Raw genomic sequence first — 13,722 nt, forward strand, 5'->3', positions numbered from 1 at the left:
ATGCCATATCGGGTCACACCACTTGCTAACACGTATTTCTTTATGACATCCACCACTTCTTCCTGAGTCATCCTCTCCACCCTTTTCCTTCAGACTTGATCTGTTGGACTATCTATCTACATAGAATTCTGGACTGTGCTTTACATGAGCAATCCTCTTAGACCACACTCCTTTTTTTGTTTAGTTTTGTTTATGGGTATTACTTTGAATGTGTCTGGAAGAGCATATTGAGTGGGGTCCCACAGGGACCAGTTCTTGGTCTGGTTCTGTTCAATAGCTTCATCAATGATTTAGATAATGGCATAGAGAGTACACTTATAAAGTTTGTGGAGGATACCAAGCTGGGAGGGGTTGCATGTGCTTTGGAGGATAGGATTAAAATTCAAAATGATTTGGACAAACTGGAGAAATGGTCTGAAGTAAATAGGATGAAATTCAATATGGACAAATGCTAAGTACTCCACTTAGGAAGGAACAATGAATTGCACTCATAGAAAATGGGAAATGACTGCCTAGGAAGGAGTATTGCAGAAAGAGATCTGGGGGTCATCATGGATCACAAGTTAAATATGAGTCAACATTGTCATTCTGGATGTCTTAGCAGGAATGTTGTAAGCAAGACAAGAGAAGTAATTCTTCTGCTCTACTCCATGCTGATTAGGCCTCAACTGGAGTATTATGTCTGGTTTTGGGTGCCACATTCCAGGAAAGATGAGGACAAATTGGAGAAAGTCTAGAGAAGAGCAACAAAAATGATTAAAGGTCTAGAAAACATGACCTATGAGGGAAGATTGAAAAAATTGGGTTTGCTTAGTCTGGAAAAGAGCAGACTGAGAAAAGACATAACAGTTTTCAAGTACATAAAAGGTTCTTACAAGGACGAGGAAGAAAAAATGTTCACCTTAACCTCTGAGGATAGGACAAGAAGCAATGGGCTTAAATTGTAACAAGGGTGGTTTAGGTTGGACATTAGGGAAAACTTCTTAAGTATCAGGGTGGTTAAGCTCTGGAATAAATTGGCTACGGAGGTTATGGAATCTCCATCATTGGAGATTTAAGAGCAGTTTAGACAAACACATGTCAGGGATGGTCTAGATAATACTTAGTCCTTCCATGAGTGCAGGGGACTGAACTAGATGACCTCTCAAGGTCCCTTCCAGTTCTATGATTATATGATAAAATGAAAAGTCATTTCAAAATGTCCTGTTCCAAAAGGGAAAAATAGTTTTTTCCCCATTTTCTTTCAAAACAAAATTAAATTGAAAACAACAACTTTCCACAAAATGTTTTTTTTTTTTTTTTACAAAACTGCATTTTCTGATGGAAAAACTGTCTGTTGGAAAATTTCCAACAAGCTCTAGTGACATGGCCTCTTCCCTTCTAAAAAAGGTATTCAAAGCAATATCTTATCAGAGTGATTTGGTGACAAATGGGGCATTTCAATTATTTCATCAGCAAAGCTGAAGGCTGTATGTCATAATTAAATTTTCTCCACAGATTTATAAACTTCTCCTCCTGGCGCACCTAACAGATGCATTCATGGGTGCCATGAACAACTAACTTACTATGCAAACAGCAGAAACTTTGTGACTTTTAATATCCTTGGAGAAACGTGTAGTTTAAAATTGCTATTTAACAATTTCTGTAGAGTGACAAAGGTAAATTCTCCCTTTCTGATTCCATGCCAGCACATATTGTTCTCAGGATTTTGTGCATAACACTGCACTCCTTACATAAAGTGTTCTGCTTTTCAATTCAGAGCTCTGTCTAAGCTATAGTTACCCTAAAAAAAACCTTTGGTGACTATCATTGCCTCAGTATTTGCAGTGTTCCCAATAGCAAATATAGATAAGTACCACAAATGCTGAGACAACCTTGGGTATTTATTTAAGGCAACTGAAAGATGTATTTGTTCTCTGTATTTGTTCTAAAACGAAAAACAAAATATGTGCAACCCTCAAAAAATGGCATGAAGTTTGCAATACACCTTAGCCACCCTTATTCATGTAACTCTCTGCTTCTTCCTTGCCTGATGTTCATTTCCTCTCAAGTTCTGGCTTTTTTGGTCTCAGCTTGAGCCCCGTGTCAGCAAAGGGTTATGTCTGGTACTCCCACTTTCTAATGAGAACAGAGGTATATACAGAATATTTTCAGTAGATTTCCAGAATATGGGTTTTCGATTGGAAGCTCTATAGGATTGTGTCTGAGAGGGAAATCCCATTGTTCAGGTCAATGGCAATATTCTCATTGACTTCAGCATTTCACCCAATTCCATCACTCACTATACATGAAGTCATCCAGTGCCAATGATACTACATACAAATGTTTTATATACATAAGAGATCCCTGACTAGCATTAGTTCCTACCTCAGGAGTTGATTCACTAATTTTTCATCCGTTTTCTCTTTACTTTGTGACCCAACAGGTATCTCCTGTTTAATGATTTACCTGTAAAACTTAGAAATAAAATAAAGAAAACTCTAAAATATATTGAAAAAAACCTTCTATCTGTGAGCTTGTTTACACCCTATTAGGGCTGTCAAGTGATTAAAAAAATTAATCACGATTAATCGCACTGTTAAACAATAGAATACCATTTATTTAAATATTTTGGACATTTTCTACATTTTCAAATATATTGATTTCAATTACAACACAGAATACAAAGTGCATAGTGCTCACTTTATATTTATTTTTTATTACAAATATTTACACTGTAAAACAAGTAATAATAGTTTTCAATTCACCTAATACAAGTTCTGTAGTGCAATCTCTTTATCATGAAAGTTGAACTTAAAAATGTAGAATTATGTGCTAAAAAACAACTGCATTCAGAAATAAAACAATGTAAAACTTTAAGGCCTACAAGTCCACTCAATCCTACTTCTTGTTCAGCCAATCACTCAAACAAGTTTTTTACATTTGCGGGAGATAATGCTGCCTGCTTCTTGTTTGCAATGTCACCTGAAAGTGAGAACTGGCATTCATGTGGCACTGTTGTAGCTGGCATTGCAAGATATTTACATGCCAGATGAGCTAAAGATTCATATATCCCTTCATGCTTCAACCACCATTCCAGAGGACATGCGTCCATGCTGATGATGGGTTCTGCTCGATAAGGATCCAAAGCAGAGCAGACCGATGCTCACTACACCTACTTTTTTTGTTCAGATTAAACAAAAAATAATGCCATGTAACCCCTACGCCTTGATTGTTCTCAGCAGAGGTGCTTTCCCCGGCATCACACTCTGCCACCAACTGGTCCTGTGAAGGGATGGGCTCCAGGGTTAAAAACAGTTCTTGGCTGTGGGACACCTCCTGGAGACCAATTCATTCAAATTACACAACGCAGTATCTACACTATACCCATGTATGTTGAATCAAGTGCTACGCCTCTTCTGGAGGTGCAGTACAGAAGTCGACTTTATAGACTCTTAGGTCGACGGAAGAGACTCAACACCGTAGACACATACATTATTAGATCAACTTAACATGGCTTATGTTGACCTAAATTTGTAGTGTAGACTATGCCTCAGTGATAGCACCCAACCACTACTCCCAGCTTCCTAGTTGGAATTATTAGCACCCTTCCTTTGTTTTCCACCCCAAGCACCAGCTGTTTTTCTGTGAAACTCTGTTTTCCAGCACAGAACACCGTGTTGTCTGCTAGCTTAACTGACCTTTTTATTCTACCCACCGCACGGATCAAAAGTTCTCCCTGATGAGTCTGTCACTCACAGCTCTTCCCTCTGCCGCACAGACAGCGTGGGCTGGACTCCTGCCATCAGTTGCTCCTCCTGTGTGGCATCATCCTTCTGCCTCCCCCACATTATCACTACCAGGCATGTTGCCATGCTGTGAAAGACCCAGCAGGTGGGAAATATCATGAGGAGAAGCTCATCTTTGCCTCTTCACATATGAAAGCATTTTAGGTGCATATTCTTCTCTGGCTCCTGCATAGAGTCTTTTGGAGTCTAAGCTGTATGTTGCAAAGCCTGATTTTACTTTTCATCTTGAGCTTATTATTATGAGATTATGCCAAATAGAAAAGGTGCTGAGCTGCTCAAAAACCTCTTTTTCTAAAATAGGAGTTATGGCTGTCGAGTAATCGCAGTTAACTCACGCAATTAACAAAATCAGTAATGATTAATCGCAGTTTTAATCACACTGTTAAACAATAGAATACCAATTGAAATTTATTAAATATTTTTAAATATTTTTCAACATTTTCAAATATATTTATTTCATTCAATTACAACACAATACAAAGTGTACTGTGCTCACTTTATATTATTTTATTACAAATATTTGCGCTGTAAAATGATAAACAAAATAGTATTTTTCAATTCACCTCATACAAGTACAGTAGTGCAATCTCTTTATTGTGAAAGTATCAGAGGGGTAGCCATGTTAGTCTGGATCTGTAAAAAGCGACAAAGAGTCCTGTGGCACCTTATAGACTAATAGATGTATGGGAGCATAAGCTTTCGTGGGTGAATACCCACTTCATCAGATACATGTAGTGGAAATTTCCAGAGGCAGGTATAAATACGCAGGCAAGAATCAGTCTAGAGATAACGAAGTTAGTTCAATCAGGGAGGATGAGGCCCTCTTCTAGCAGTTGAGGTGTGAACACCAAGGGAGGAGAAACTGCTTTTATAATTGGCTAGCCATTCACAATCTTTGTTTCATCCTGAGCTGATGGTGTCAAAATTTGACACTACAAAAGCAGTTCCTGTTAGTCTATAAGGTGCTGCTTTTTAGGAGAAACAAGTTTGTTTACATTTACGGGAGATAATGCAGCCTGCTTCTTATTTACAATGTCACCTGAAAGTGAGAACAGGCGTTCACATGGCAATTTCGTAGCCGGCAGTGCAGGGTATTTATGTGTCAGATATGCTAAACATTCGTATGCCTCTTCATGCTTCAACCACCATTCCAGAGGACATGCTTCCATGCTGATGATGCTTGTTAAAAAAATGTGTTTAATTAAATTTGTGACTGAACTGCTTGGAGGAGAATTGTACATCTCCTGCTCCATGGTTTCACCCACATGCTACCATATATTTTGCATTATGGTAGTCTTGGATGACGACCCAGCATATTTATTTTATTTAAGAACACCTTCACTGCAGATATGATAAAACAAAAACAAAACAGAGAAGGTTCCAATATCAGATTTCTAAAGATAGCTACAGCACTCGACTCAAGGTTAAAGAATCTGAAGTGCCTTCCAAATTCTGAGGGATGAGGTGTGGAGCATGCTTTCAGAAGTCTTAAAAGAGAAACACACTGATGCAGAAACTACAGCATCTGAACCACCAGAAAAAAAAATCAACCTTTTGTTGGTGGCATCTGACTCAGATGATGAAAATGAACATGCACTGGTCTGCACTGCATTGGATTGTTATCAAGCAGAATCTGTCATCAGCATGGACGCATGTCCTCTGGAATGGTGGTTGAAGCATGAAGGGACATATGAATCTTTAGCCTATGTGGCATGTAAATATCTTGGAATGCTGGCTACAACAATGCCATGTAAACACCATGCTACATGGGACCTTTAGTCTGACCCAGTATGGCCGTTCTCATGTTTTCCAGCAGAGCTGCTTTCATGGCATCACATTGTTCCACGCGACAGCTCCTGTACTGGCTGTGTAAATACTGCAGGATAAGGTGTGAGGTGTTTGTAATGCTCACAACAACGGTGTACAGCTGAGCGGGGTCCAGGCTTATTGTGCAATATCGTCCACGCGGGTAACCCAGGCTTACAAAAAATGGCGTTAAAAAAGCTTGGTTTGTTTGCTGTTGATTTGAGGGAGTGGGGGAGGTATGTGCATCATGTGAGGCTAATGTCATGTTCCCATGAGCACCTGTGCCAATTTTTTGGTCCCTTAAGGCACTGCAAGCCCAACCGAAAATTTCACTTGGCTACGTGCACTGTGGGATAGCTACCCAGAGTGCAGCACTCTGTGCATCGATACAAGCCCTGCTAGTGAGGATGCACTCCGCCAATACAATGAGCGTAGTGTGGACATACAGGATCGACTTGCTTAAATAGGAGGCTCAATGTCAACTTACATAAAGTTGACTTAATTTGTAGTGTAGACATGGCCAGCAACTGTTTGGTTGGATCCCCTTATGATCCTGGTGTGGCAAGAGGGAGCAGCATCACTTGGAGACTCCTTGGTCCTACCAGCCATATCCTTTCTGTAGGGCTGCTGCTGTGTTTGTGATTGGGATGATGGGGAGCACTTGAAAGAGCCTATTTAGGGACACATCACTGTGGGGGCACTGACACTGCCACAAAGGCAGGCTCAGAGGACATCCAGTGAGTGGAAGATCTGATGAGAAGAGTGTTTGGGACTTGACTCAGCACCTATTGAACTGAATCTGCTATGGGAATTTGCACTGCTGCAGGCTTCCCCAGGAAGGCAGCCTCTCCCAGCAGTGTACAAGAAAAAGCCTGGTATCCCTCCTGGATCCATGCTGAGCCATGTCATCATTCCTGAGAAAAATGCCAGCCCACGTCTGACCCATGCTGTGTGCACCTCCTTCTTTTTCCAGCCTGCAAAACATAAGCTAATGGTTCAAGAATGAAACGTTGCCTGCCTGCAATTTTTCAGCTGCTTTGGCGTGAATGGGTACCTCATCATACCTGAGGCCGAGGGATCTTGGATAAGCTTTCAAGATAATCGAGCAGGGGCAGAGTTTGGCTGCTGCCATTAATGCTGAGGATGCAAGCAATATGGCTGACTTTCAGAAAAGGAATGGGGGGAAATAAAAAGCAAATGCCACGTGAAAGTAATGTTAATTAAGTTTAGAGATCTTATTTCTACTTGGAGTTGTTTAGAAATCTAATCACCCTACAGAACAGCAGTGACTGATTAATTCATAAGTAATTATTCCTATTAAAAGTAATTGTTTTAAAAATAAAACAAGTTGTGTGGAGGCTAAATAATTAGCAATTGCTGTGTACATTTGAAAACCCAGTAACCCCCTTGTGACTTATAAATAACTTTCATCAAGAAATAGAAAAATGTATTACATTAGCGCAGTGTTTCTCAAACTGGGGTTGCTGCCTTTGTAGGGAAAGCCCCTGGCAGGCCGGCACAGTTTGTTTACCTGTCCCGTCCAAAGGTCCAGCCGATCACGGCTCTTACTGGCTGCGGTTCGCTGCTCCAGGCCAATGGGGGCTGCTGGAAGCAACGGCCAGTATGTCCCTCAGCCCGCGCCATTTCCAGCAGCCCCCATTGACCTGGAGATGGGGCAGGTAAACAAACTGGCCTGGCCCACCAGGGGCTTTCCCTGAACAAACGACGGCCCCAGTTTGAGAAACAATGAAGTAGCCTGTATTTTAGCTACCTCTTTCAGCTTGTGCAGAACTTTAGAGCTTGTATATAGATTTAGTTTTCCACTGATGCACCCTAATACTAAATACTTCAGGAAAGGCCATTCAGAAACTTCTGCAAACACTCATCAGAGTTAAAACTTATTAGTTCTAACCCCCAAGCTTAATTGATGACACTGAAGATTACATCAGACATATGTCAACTCCAAGACATATTGGTTACTAAACCAAAGATGGGTTTCTATCACAGTAAGGTCTACACTTGCAAACAGCAAGGAAACACACAATATAATTGCACTTCAAAGTTAGATGAATATCAGGAAAGAAAGAACTGTAAACATAGCTATTTGGCAGAAAATATGTGATAGGATCAAAACTGAAAAGTGAATTGAAAGCATTACTTCAAACTACAACCTTGCCGCTGATTCAGAGCAAGTATGAAGAACATAAAAATGGGTGGAAAATAACATCTGATAACATATAATTTACACTGTGCTGTTGAATGTTAATGCTTAAAATAGTATTCAATTTAAATGTTAAGCCACATAATAACTTGGCACATGATAAATCAAGATGGCTTTTAGAAAGCACAGCGATGCTTGGGGTCTTTATACTAGCCGAACATTTTACATTGTTTTAGTAACAAAGAAGCAACCTTGATCAGCAATGGACATGATGTCAGGGAAACCTGCTGAACGGTGGGCTTCAACAAGCAATTATTAAGTTACTGCATTGCCAGTTCTCTAGGCAACTCCTTTACCTGCTTTCCCCCTTCGTATAAATTATTATTGGCATTTATTTGTATTATCATGGTACCTAGGAGCACCTGCTATGAATCAGAATCCACTCTATGCTAGGCATTTTATAAACCCAGGCCAAAAAGACAGTCCCTGCCCCAGTGAGTTTGCAATCTGAGACAAGAGACTGCTGGTGGATACAAAGATGGGGGAGTACAAGGGAACAATGAGAAAATATTGGTCAGCATGACGGGCTGTGGTCTCAGCACTCCAGCAGCCTAACTGGTCATGCTTTTTTGTAGGCCTCACAGCAAAGGAGAGTTGTAAAGAGAGATCTGAAGGAAGATAATGAGCTTCATGGAGCTTTTTTTGGGGTGGGGGGAGGAAGGGCAGGCTTCAAACATGAAGGCGGCATGGGAGAAAACACGAATGGGCTTGTTTGAAAATGTAAAAAGTGAGTGATGGAGACTGACATCCTGGGCTGATTGGATCCAGGAATCAACTTTTCGAAAGTAGATGAGAGATGGTAGGTAAAATGGGGATAGGTCATGAAGGACCTTGGAAATACAGATAAGTAGTTTACATTTGATGTGATGTAGAAATGGGTGGCAGTGCAGGGATGCAGTATTTCTGCTGATATTAAGCAAAAGTAAAGACAAACTAGGGGTGTATGTATGATAATGCCACACTGGACATCCACATCAAGCTACTACAAGGAAGGTCTTGTGATCAGGGTGTGGAACTAGGAATCAAGGCATAGGAGCTCAGTTCCTGAGTGACACAGTGTTCTGAGGTGACTTTAGAAGTCACTTCATTCCACTCTCTGTTTTCCATACATAAAGTAGAGATAACTATAGTCCTTACCTTACAGGGCTGAGGATCAAAGAGGATTTCTACAAGTTTATGAGATCCTCAGAGATTACATGAACAATGACCATATAAATAACCTCGCTGTGCAAAGAGGCAGACATTCCACCTCACGATAATCTTTGCACAGAGGGGAATCCTATTGGTTCAGGGCTAGAATCCTGGATAAGATAAACAGATGTAGCTCAATTGAAGTTCATGGAACTGCACTGATTTACATTAGCTGTGGATCTGCATCAAACTGGTAATTATAGGAGAAAATTAAATGTCACTTATATTAAAGAGCGTGAGAAACATTTCAACAAACTAAGCAAATGTTCAGTTTGCAGTGAAGTTATATGTTTGTCACATTCCTCACTGCAATTATGTAGGAGAATAGTTACCTATTAACTTTGACATATTACTGCCTACACAAGCCAAATACAATGTGATAGATCTTTCAACTCTTACATCAGAATGTTGTGATTAGATGGAACGACCACTTAGTTTTTCTGTTTAGGTCACTACCAATTGTATTTTTTGCTTGTGGATGATGTAAAATCATAATACATGAAGTTTACTGTTGAATTCATAAGACTAATGTACCTTTTTCATCTATATGTCTGTACATTTTATTAGGGATTTGAAGCTAGAATTTACTTTGGTCATGTTGACTGAGACTTTTTTGGCAGCCGACTGATACATTTTTGTCATAATTTGTTTGTTTTGTCATAAAAAAGATCTAAATCCCTGACTACAATTGTTAACATTGTGCACACATAAAACAAAAAACATCCCCTACCCCAAAGAAATTATAATCTGAGTATTTGATGATAAGCTAAATATATGAGTAGGTTTTCATTAGGCCTGTTAATCTTGCTAAATCAAATTAATGTAAGTATCCATCATTTTCATGGATAGTTTTGGACTAAAACTCTTAGGTAGAACTGTAAAGTGAACAGACTAATTCTTTCCAGAAGAACCCAGTGACTTTCACTTGTCACTGATAATGCAATTTCTATACATTTATTCATACACCATATATTTCCATCTAATTAATTTAACTTTTCTGTTATAGTCTCATCCCCCTCATCTCCCAAACTCCAAAAGAATTGAGGATTGAAAAATGCTGGTTAACCTATTTAACATCAATTCTTAATCCCCAGGGATTCTGGCATATACATTCTGCTGCTTCAGTGTAAGGTTCTAGTCTCGTACACTAAAGACTGTACCCTTAAAGACTTATTATTAGGGATGGTCAAATCTGTTTAGCCCCATGTTTTTGCCATAATTTTGCGAAGCCCTGTTGTTCGGCTATACCCAAAGGAGAACAAGAGACATTTGATATGGATTTAATCAGGCCGCAACTGATCTGGAAGTACCCGGCAGATAAAGTGGAAGTTAGAGATTCTACGAAACTTTTCAAAAAGTGTTGAGGGCTCTGGCCAAAAATCTCTTAATTACAAAGAAGTTCCAATGACACGCCGAGTGTGCTATTGCCAAACTAATAGCAATTGCATAGTCATTCCTCTATCAGAATATAATGGATTATTGTAAATCACTTAGTGACACCTTGAATATGAAAATAACTATATGCATATAGCAATAAAATATATAATTCTAGATTATAATTTTAAAAAAACAACCAAGAAAACCCATGCTTAAGAGATACAGATAAAGTCCTGGACCATTCATGTAAAGGAGAGCTTTATCATCGAGTTCAGAAGCAGATAAACTAATTCCCATTCAATTATTAATGGTTAACTGCTGTTGATCTTGTCATCTTGTCCAGTGATAATCATATCAAGCCATGAAGTTTGAGAATGAAATTGGCAACTCATACAGCATCCTTTGTAAGAACTTGATCTAAGATGTCCGATGCCCAAAACTTCACTTTCCTTATAATATTACATTCCAAAGGCTGGACAGGTGTTAAAGTCTGTGCCCAACATATCTTGTGGAATGGATATATTTTGGTCCATTCTCTACTGAGTTTCATTCCTACAGAGTTCCACATTTGCAATCTCATGATAGTGGATGTTATTTTCCAAGGTGTTTTGATACCAATCAGGTATCATTTTTTGTCCATTTATAGCAGTGACTATTTCCCTTGACATGGAGTCAATATCGTCAACCTTTGTCATTCCAACCTGAGTTTCTGATCTTCCAGTTGTCATCATCAGCTACCTCATTCCCATTTACACCGATATGAGATTAATCCATTTATCTTTTTGTGGCCATATCCATGAGTTCCTTCAAGCAAGGTTCCAAAAGGGAGAGATTTATTAAAGCAAATAGTTTCATGTGGAGGAATTACTAGGCATACAAATGTCTTCACACACACACACACACACACACACTCCCTTCTTATCATCAAACGATTCCATTTCTTCAGGAACCTTTATGCACCTTTTGAAACAAGATGAGCCTTGATTTGATTTTCCAGTTTCTGAACAGACCTGAACAGTGGTGACACCAAGGTAGGGAAGTAAGGCAATTTCCCATACCAAGGTAGCTATTCTTTTCCACAATTCTCAAGAGTTTGAACATCAGACTCTTGTTCACAAATTGCTGACCATGTGAACTGCAGTTGACTACACGTCAGTCTTAGCAAGACTACTGGGACTGGTAATGGTCTGTGATCAGACAGATAAGACAAATAATCGAGCGAGCAGTATGTTGTTCTCAGTGTCCATGTTGGTGCTATACAAGAAATAAAACTTTGACAAAGTGTATTTGTTGCAGGGTTTGACTGCTTGAGAAAGGGAAGTGGGGGAAGATCTGGTGGAGCTCTATTATTCGGGAGACAAATATGAAAGAGATATGGAAGTGTATGAAATGAACATGTGTACTGAATTGGACCATATCTCTATCAAGTTCAGAGGTGAGGAGTTAAGGTGTCAATACGTATCATCCTGAGGACAGCCCAACTGATAAAAAAGCATCTTGCAATAGGATAGGGAAAACTGCAGCCAAACAATTATCTGTGGAGATTTTATTGTCAAAAGTCAAGTTTGAGGGAACAGAATGATTGATTGGAATGGAACTCTGCTAGAAGACTTAACAGCAGAAAATGATTAAGTTGTCTTGACTGATGGCACTATGACTTATAGTTTTACTGATACATGAAACCTGGAGGTTTGATTATAAACAGTGGAAAAACAAATACTATTTCAATTGTTTTACATATACTTTGATAGCCCAACATGTAGAATGAATAGGGCAAAATTTTCAAAATTATGTGGGTATGTACAATGTAATAACACCAACTACATGTCCAAGGGGCTGATCCTGCTCCCATTGAAGTTAATGGCAGAACTCTCAATAACTTTAATGGAACAGAATCAGACCCTGTATGCCTGCATAGGCTGCATTTCCATTGTATGTACATCCATTTTTCTACAGGCGTCCCTCTACAGTAAAGAAACAACTGCATACTGTATCTAAATGAGACTGCAGAAATAACCAGAGGCAGCAGCCACTGATTTCAGCCGACAATTGCAATTTTCAGCATGTCATTACTAATACAATTGTGTATCTTGATGCATTTGCATGCATGGGTAGTAATGCATTGTTCAAAAGCTCTCAATGATGTTTTCCCTTCGTTTCCTAGACATCAAATTATTAACAAACAGATTTGATTTTTAGATCATTTTGAAAATGTTTTTGTTACACGTACTGAGAAAAATGAGAGCTGGGACTCTGCTGACACTGTACAGGAGGCAAAAATGTATGTATTTTTCATTGACAAAATGCAATCAAATTATGATTAATATATTTGAAAAGTTAATTAGGAATCTGGAGTGAGCTGAGGATTATATTCTTTTGAAAATATTTCTAGTTATTTGCATACAGAATGCCTAATGGCAGCAGTGAGATTAATGGCTAGAATACTATCTAAAGAATGTTAAAATCTGGGTATTTTTTCTATTTATTACAGGATCTGTTTGTAAATGCAATTTCAATGAACCTTGAAGAACTGCACCTTATTTTGTTTGTGTGAAGCTGGTCCACTAAATGTTTCAGTCTGGTTGCCTATGATCCATAAAGTTCTGCTTTAGGTTGGATGCCTTCAATTGCTATGAATAAACAGCAATTGCTATGAATAAAATAAATAATATATTCTGTACATGAGTCACATGCACAGAATATATTATTGTATTAGTTGACTTGCTGATCAGCAAAGTGGGCCTGACTTTAGGAAGTACTGAGCATCCAGGACTCCAGCTGACATTCATGGGAGCCGAGACTGTTCATTGTCTGTGGTGTTTCAAAATGGACCTCCGGGAGGTAAATTATCAAAAAACCAGACACTTTGGAAAATTCTGGACCAAATATCTTCACCTCCCTATCATTCTAATGTGGCTTTCATAACTAACATGGTTTTCCATGTATGTCCCATGGTTAGACTCATTGGTCATCTGGCTTAAATTGTTTATAAGGTGCAGAGCATCTGCGGTGCTATTTTCTTACTGCTTCTTGAAAGATTTTGTATTATGATTCTGTGCTCCAAAGGGTTCAAAAAGTTTTGGAATTCACATTAGTAAATAGTGGCACATAGAAAACACATGATATAATAGCTCAGTGTTACTTGGGCTTAGTATGCCACTCTGACATCATCATTCTTTGCTGTTTTGGTCTATAGTCTAGTTCCCGTCTTTGAGGTAGGAACTGGAGAATTACAGAACTCAAAAGACCTCATTCATAGATACTCTGCACCATCTCTGGAGTGTCAGATATGAGAAAACTAAAGCGCTAAGCTAATTTTGGAGTTCTGACATTTAATTC

This window comes from Mauremys reevesii, linkage group 9 (assembly GCF_016161935.1).
Source record: "Mauremys reevesii isolate NIE-2019 linkage group 9, ASM1616193v1, whole genome shotgun sequence".
Lineage (NCBI taxonomy): Eukaryota > Metazoa > Chordata > Testudines > Geoemydidae > Mauremys > Mauremys reevesii.